At 34.1% G+C, this 7,718-nt stretch overlaps 1 non-coding gene across 1 annotated transcript; it reads right to left on the bottom strand.

Annotated features, from left to right (window-relative positions):
• Positions 1 to 340: 340 nt before the first annotated feature.
• LOC139869760 (small nucleolar RNA R71) lies at positions 341 to 447 on the bottom strand. The gene has a single exon (XR_011766341.1). It is a non-coding gene; the product is annotated as a small nucleolar RNA R71 (small nucleolar RNA).
• Between the last annotated feature and the right edge of the window lie 7,271 nt (positions 448 to 7,718).

The raw sequence follows: 7,718 nt of genomic DNA, 5'->3' as shown, positions 1-7,718 counted from the left end.
ACAAGGCATAAAAGCAAGTCGAAAAAGTCGGGTCGTTACAATTAATGCGACAGGTTATGAAATCAAAGGACAAATCCTACACATGGTAACTAATCAATGCCAATATAGTGGTACGCCAAAAGAAGATTCAAACGCACATCTTCGAACCTTTAATAGGATCTGTACTCTATTTAAAATCAGAGAAGTTGAGGATGAACAGATCTATCTCATGTTATTTCCCTGGACTTTAAAGGGAGAAGCCAAAGATTGGTTAGAATCGTTACCTGAAGGGGCGATTGATACATGGGACGTCTTAGTTGAAAAATTTCTTAAACAATTCTTTCCGGCATCCAAAGCCATGAGACTTCAAGGAGAAATTGTTACGTTCACACAAAAGCCAAATGAAACATTATATGAGGCGTGGACAAGATTTGAAAAGTTGTTGAGAGGATGTCCTCAACACGGTTTAGATACTTATCAAATAGTACAAATATTCTACCAAGGTGTCGATGTTGCTACACGAAAAGACATCGACATAACAGCTGGTGGTTCCATTATGAAGAAAACAGCAACTGAAGCTTACAAAATTATTGATAACACAGCATCCCACCCACATGAGTGGCAACAGGAAAAAGATATTTTTCGTTCATTTAAAGTGGCTAGAGCCGATTCTAGCCATGACTTTGATTCCGTTTCCGCAAAAATAGATGCTTTCGAGAGATGAATGGAAAAGATGAATAAAGATATTCATGCAATACGAATCAGTTGTGAGCAATGCGGTGGACCACACTTAACGAAAGATTGTAACATCAAGCAAACCATGGAACAACGAGAGAATGTCTCCTACATGAACCAAAGGCTGGGAAATAATTATCAGAATAATTATCAACCGCCAAGGCCAAACTTCAATCGAAATCAAAACATTCTTTACAATCCAAATGGGCCAAACAATAACTCGTACAACCAACAAGGTCCGAACAATCAACCAACTCAAAACAACACTTTCAATCAACAAAGACCTAGCTTGTATAAACCACCACAACAAACCGAAGAGAAAAAGCCAAATCTGGAAGAAATGATGGCAAAGTTAATGGAATCTCAAACACAATTTATTAAATCTCAAACCCAAACAAATGAGAGGTTTGATCAGTCATTAAGAACTCAACAAGCTTCCATTTTGAATCTAGAAAAATACTAGGTACTCTTGCTAGCATGATGAGCGAGAGGGAACAAGGAAAGCTACCGAGTAATACTGAAGTAAATCCTCGGAATGAGAATGTTAATATGGTATCAACGAATTCTGAAAAACCAACACCAGAAGATGGGAAGGTTTTAGATGTGAGTAACAATGAAGAAGTTACAACACCACCACCACCCGAGTATGTAAAGCCAGTGGTGGCACCATACAGACCACCCATCCCGTTTCCAAGAAAAGGAGTTGAGTATGAGCAAGTAATAGGTAATAAAGTTTATGATACCTTTGGAAAGAAGAAGAAGAATAAGAAAGTACAAGAAACAAAAACCGTAAAGATAAACCCGGTGAAGACAGTTCCACCAAAACCTCCACCCAGGGTGGGTGATCCGGGTGAATTTATTGTTCCTTGTCTACTTAGTGATTGTGTCATGTATGATGCACTAGCAGATTTAGGTGCGAGTGTGAGTGTTATGCCTCTTTCATTATATAAGAGATTAGGAGTAGGTGAGTTAAGTCCAACAGAGATGAGTGTTCGACTCTTTGATCAAACCATTAGGCACCCAGTTGGAATTGCTAACAACCTACCCGTTCAAGTGGGTAATTTAACTTTTTTAGTCGAATTTATTGTCATTGACATAGAAGAGGACTCAAACATTCCTCTAATTTTAGGTCGACCATTCTTAGCGTCCACCGGAGCGTTATTTGATGTAAGAGAGTGTAGAATGACACTTAGTAATGATGAAAAATCAATCACCTTTGTGAGTCGAAAGTCTAAATCTCCACCAACCAAAACTGTTGAACCGATAAAAACGATCGATGAGAAGCATATTGTTTTAACAACTCCAACGGTAGTGCTTAACAATAATAAAACGCCTAAGTGTAGGGAAAATGAAGTAAAACCTAATGATGACCTGATAACAAAGAACCTCGTTGTTGATACGAAATTAAATGACCCCGTTATTAATAGTTCAATGAAGAAACTTATTAAACGGATTCACGATTCTAGAACCAAGGGGAACTTTAAGTTATGTAACCAGTTAGTATCCAATCTATCGCCTAAAGAAAAGGCAAAACTAGTTGAATTTGTGGATATTACACAAGAATCCGACCAATGGCTTAAAGCAAAAGTCACAGATATGCAAGTTGATTATGGTCCAAGAGAAATTGACGATGAAGTTAATCACAATTTCGACACCACAGCTACCTAAGTGTGGGGAGATTCAGATGTTCTAAAAAGAAAATGCTGTCTAGAGTTAGTTGTTATGTTCTCGTGTAGTTCCGAGAATGGAATCCGATTGGTCTTTTCCACTAGCAGACACTAAAGAACTAGTTTTCTCCCCCCATTCTGAATTTATTTTTGTAGGTTTTGTATAAAATTAATATGTTTTTTTTTTAATTTAAGTTTTGTGTGAATTTAAAAATAAAATTTACTTTATTTCATTAAGTTTAAAAAAAATAATTTCTAAAATTCATCGTAAGTTGAAGACTAGGTCATGGAACCGAAATTGTTTTACCCGCGGGCGTGGCGACAAATTTTGTTATCATTATTTTTAATATTATTGATCTAAAGTATACCAAAAAAAAATTAAAAAAAACTCAAAAATCCTTACTTTTAAAACAATCGTTTTAAAAACGACAAATTTTAAATTTTGTCGAGGGACGGACTAGGTAAATATACCGAAACTACCTAAAGTAATAGGAAACAAAATTTTTAAAAAAAACCTTATTCAAATTGTTTTAATAAATAAAGGTTTTATAAAAAATATATATATATTTATATATGCATGTATATATATGTTTGTAGTTTATCTCATGTAAAAAAACAGAGTAAAACAGCGCACTTTCAAAGATTAAGTTCAGCAAAAGCTACTAATTTTGACGATAAGACGCAAAACATATGTGAAATTACAACAAAAGGAATGAACGATGAGGCGCGTCATCTATCATTCGACGAGCTTAGTAATTACAAACTCGATATTTTTAATCACTTTTCTACACTAATCACCCTCATTAATTTATAATTATAGTCTGATTTCATGCAAATGAGGGCATTGCATGATCTCAAGTGTGGGGAAGGGTTATAAATTCTCTCGGGTTTACACTTAGTTTATTTCCAAATTTTGTGAAAATTTGAAAAAATTTCAATAAAATGAATTCAAAATCATGTTTATACATATTTATGAACGATAAAACTAGGTTTTATTACCGAAATTATTGTTACCTCGGAGAGAACATAAATGGAGAAACAACCCAAAATGTTAGAATTCATTTAAAATGGAATAGATGAGAATAAAAAGGCAAAGAAAAAAAATAAATAAAAGCTAAGTGTGGGAAGAATTTACCAAGTTATTTTAAACACATATCACATATGTTTGTACAAGATTATTACAGGTACTTTTGTTTTGGATGATTTTAATCAGTTTTACCCTATTTACTATAATATATTTGAAAGAAAGATGGATCTACACGATGAATCAATTCCATCATTAAAAGGAAGTAAAGTCTTCCGAAAAAGACACGCGCTTCTTGATTTAGGTCAGGAAGTTGTCGTCCAGACCAGCTGTAGGTTGATGAAAAATCTAGAAAAGTCATCTCTAAAATCAGCAGGAAATCCACGGACCTCAGCATCAAACACGGTCGCCAAGTGGTCAGACTTATCCTAACCATGAGAGGATCTGTCTCGTAAAATGGGGAGGGCGCCGTGCAAATTAGCTTGATAAGACTAATGAATCAGACCCCCAGAAAAGGATAATCTCCTTAAAGATTAAAAATCAGCTTTTAAGACTTATATTACTCAATCCTTGAGATTGACCTTAAAGATTGAGAATTACAAACTCATGGAATTCGATGATATCTAAACTCGAGCTTGAACGAGAAAATATTTTGATCAAATTAAAACCAATTTGTTTTCTGAAAACCCATTTTCAATGCGTTCATTACCATTGAACGTAAAATCCTAAGAATTCACCGAAATTCATTAGGTCACCTGAACAAATCGGGTGTCAACCGTAAGAACGGTGGTTGCATAGCATGGTCGAAGACAGGACCTTGTGCCAGACCAAAAAACTATAGGGTGATCTTTACTAATTGCTCCTACAAAGGATAGTAATTGCATCCGACACGATATAGACCATAATCAAAAGCATGTCATTAGACATTGCCTTAACAGTTGCTTGTTCAACGCTTTCCTTTACAACCGGACGGTAGTTTACCGAAAGGTAATATACGGAGCAAGTATACTGGATGTGTGCTTTCCTAATACAAGGATTAGCAAGTGGGTGACACAAAACCATAAGTTTTGAGCTAAAATTTTCAAATCTGAAACCCACAAAACCCACAAACACATTTTGCAACACCGGTGAAGGGTTATTCCGGAAAACTTATCTAGGGTAAAATCTAGAATGAATTTTCAAAAGATGAAATGTTTTCATAAAGATCCAATTTCCTTAAAGGATCAAAATTTTTATAGTCATGTGGGACTGTAAACCACATCATTACTATCATTGTTCATACCGCCGTATCAAAATCACTGATGTATAAAGTGTGAGAATAAAAAAGTGATTCGAGTGAAGTGTGATTTTAATTTCAAGTTCTGTATTGCTTGAGGACAAGCAACGCTCAAGTGTGGGGATATTTGATAGTGCTCTAAATAAACATATATTTAGGCGCAATATCCTTCCAATATGTAAAGCTTTTAGTTGTAATTGTTCTATTTTTATGTAATATTCGTTTAAATAAATAAGTGCGAAGACAAAAGAAGAAAACGATGATTTGAAGAAGCAATTGACCAAAAAGCTCAAATGTACAAGATATAATTCAAGTGGTTCAATTTATTGATGAGAAACGTCCAAAATGATAAGAGTACAAGCCGCAAAATGCAAAGTACATGATATTAAATCGTACGAAAGGACGTTCGAAAATCCGGAACCGGGACCTGAGCTAACTATCAACGCGCGACGCAACGGAGCTAAAATTACAAATCAACTATGCACATAAATATAATATAATATATATATAATTATATAAAATTATATATATATTATATATATTAAATAAATATGTAGACAAGCTAGGAGCCAAAAAGTATGTGACCAGGAAATGACAGCCATGCGATCGCATGGCTAGAATGCATAAAATTCATGCGACCGCATGAGTTACTGTAGCAGGCCACATTCTATAAATTCAGCATGTTTCGGACGAATTTATCACATCTTTCTCTACTCTCTATCTCTCACGTAATATATATATATATATATATATATATATATATATATATATATATAGATATATATATATAATTTTAATTTTAATTTTAATTTAATAATAATAAGGGTATGTTAGCGAATGTTGTAAGTGTGTAAGTCAAAATTCTGTCCGTGTAACGCTACGCTATTATTAATCATTGTAAGTTATGTTCAACCTTTCTAAATTAATGTCTCGTAGCTAAGTTATTATTATGCTTATTTAAGCCAAAGTAATTATGATGTTGGGCTAAATATTAAAGACGGGGTAATTGGGCTTTGTACCATAATTGGGGTTTGGACAAAATAACGACACTTGTGGAAATTAGACTATGGGCTATTAATGGGCTTTATATTTGTTTAATTGAATGATAGTTCATTAATTTAATATAAAGATTTACAATTAGACGTACCTATAAATAACCATATACACTCGATCGGACACGATGGGTGGGATATTTATAAGTACTAATAATCGTTCATTTAACCGAATACGGGAATGGATTAATAGTTAATGGACTTATTAAAACAGGGGTGAATTACATACAAGGAAAATTGGTGTAATTATAGTTTAAGTCCCCAATTAGTTGGAATATTTGACTTCGGATATAAGGATAATTTGACGAGGACACTCGCACTTTATATTTGTGACTGATGGACTGTTATGGACAAAAACCAGATGGACATATTGAATAATCTAGGACAAAGGACAGTTAACCCATGGTAATAAACTAAAATCAACACGTCAAACATCATTATTACGGAAGTTTAAATAAGCATAATTCCTTTATTTCATATTTTTATCGCACTTTTATTTACGGTCATTTTATTTAATTGCACTTTTAATTATCGTATTTTTTTTATTATCGCAATTTTATTTATCGCATTTTAATTTATCGCACTTTAATTATTGTCATTTACTTTACGCTTTAAATTAAGTTATTTTTATTTTTAATATTTTACATTAGGTTTTAACCGCGACTAAAGTTTTAAAATCGATAAACCGGTCATTAAACAGTAAAAACCCCCTTTTATAATAATACTACTACTTATATATATATATATATATATATATATATATATATATATATATATATATATATATATTTATATATTTACAAATATAGTTTTAAAAATATAGCGTTAAACTTGGCTAGCTCCCTGTGGAACGAACCGGACTTACTAAAAACTACACTACTGTACGATTAGGTACACTGCCTATAAGTGTTGTAGCAAGGTTTAGGTATATCCACTCTATAAATAAATAAATAACTTGTGTAAAATTATATCGTATTTAATAGTATTTCGTAATAAAATTACAACTATTTCGTATACACCTCTACGCACATCAACAACCTTCATAATCTGCCCCACTCTCGGTAATTAATAATCAAACAGAGGCCATCAAAACCCTCACGGATAAGATGAAAACTCTTCTAAAACAACTAACAGAACTGAAGACGCAGCTACAACAAGTCAACCAGGCCCAGTCCTGTACTAAATGTACCAACCCGCCACTCATCGAAAAATACCAAGTTGAGTACGGGAACCATGACGGTTCAGTCTGTTATGTCCATTACCTTGCGTGTCAGCAAAACCCTAGATTTAATCAGCGATCCAGATGTAACCAGTTTCAAAGAAACAACCAACCTTTTCAACCGCGTTATAGATATCCACCTTATCCATAACCACAACCTCAGTTAACCTACGACCAACCACTCCCACTCACCGGACCTCCAGCTAAGGAAAACTAAACTCTCCAACCACTCAGATCAAAAAAGAAACCAACCTAACCCTCGTAACAGAGGATCAGTTAAGTCCATTATTTCAACGACAACAACGAGAACTGCATCTAGACAAGACTAGATAGAAATACTCATGAGAAATCAGTTGGCTTTGCTCAAAAGTCTAGAAACATGGCTCTGACAGTTATCTCAACGCCATGAAACCCGATCACAAGGAAGATTGCGTAGCAACACCATCCAAAATTCCCACATAAAAGAAGCAAAACAAATGGACTCCATTATCACGAAGGAAGAACTTACCCTCAAAGAAGGTCAGCTAGACTTAAGAAGAAGGTAACTGCTATGTAGAAATCACCTCAGACGAATCCAGTTTGTATACCTCATCCAAGAAGACTCAAGAACAGTCCAGAGAGACTTGACATATCTAACCTTTCTTAACACCATAGTGTATCACCCAATTGAGTAGTTATGATTATGTTTCGAATTCCTTTCCATCAATAGTGGTAAAATCTAAGGGTTTGTAGACAAACTAGAACCCTTTATTGTTCTTCATCTTCC

This window comes from Rutidosis leptorrhynchoides, chromosome 9, assembly GCF_046630445.1.
Source record: "Rutidosis leptorrhynchoides isolate AG116_Rl617_1_P2 chromosome 9, CSIRO_AGI_Rlap_v1, whole genome shotgun sequence".
Classification (NCBI taxonomy): Eukaryota; Viridiplantae; Streptophyta; class Magnoliopsida; order Asterales; family Asteraceae; genus Rutidosis; species Rutidosis leptorrhynchoides.
Note: the sequence above shows the minus strand (reverse complement) of the source record. Positions and strands in the feature narration are given on the sequence as shown.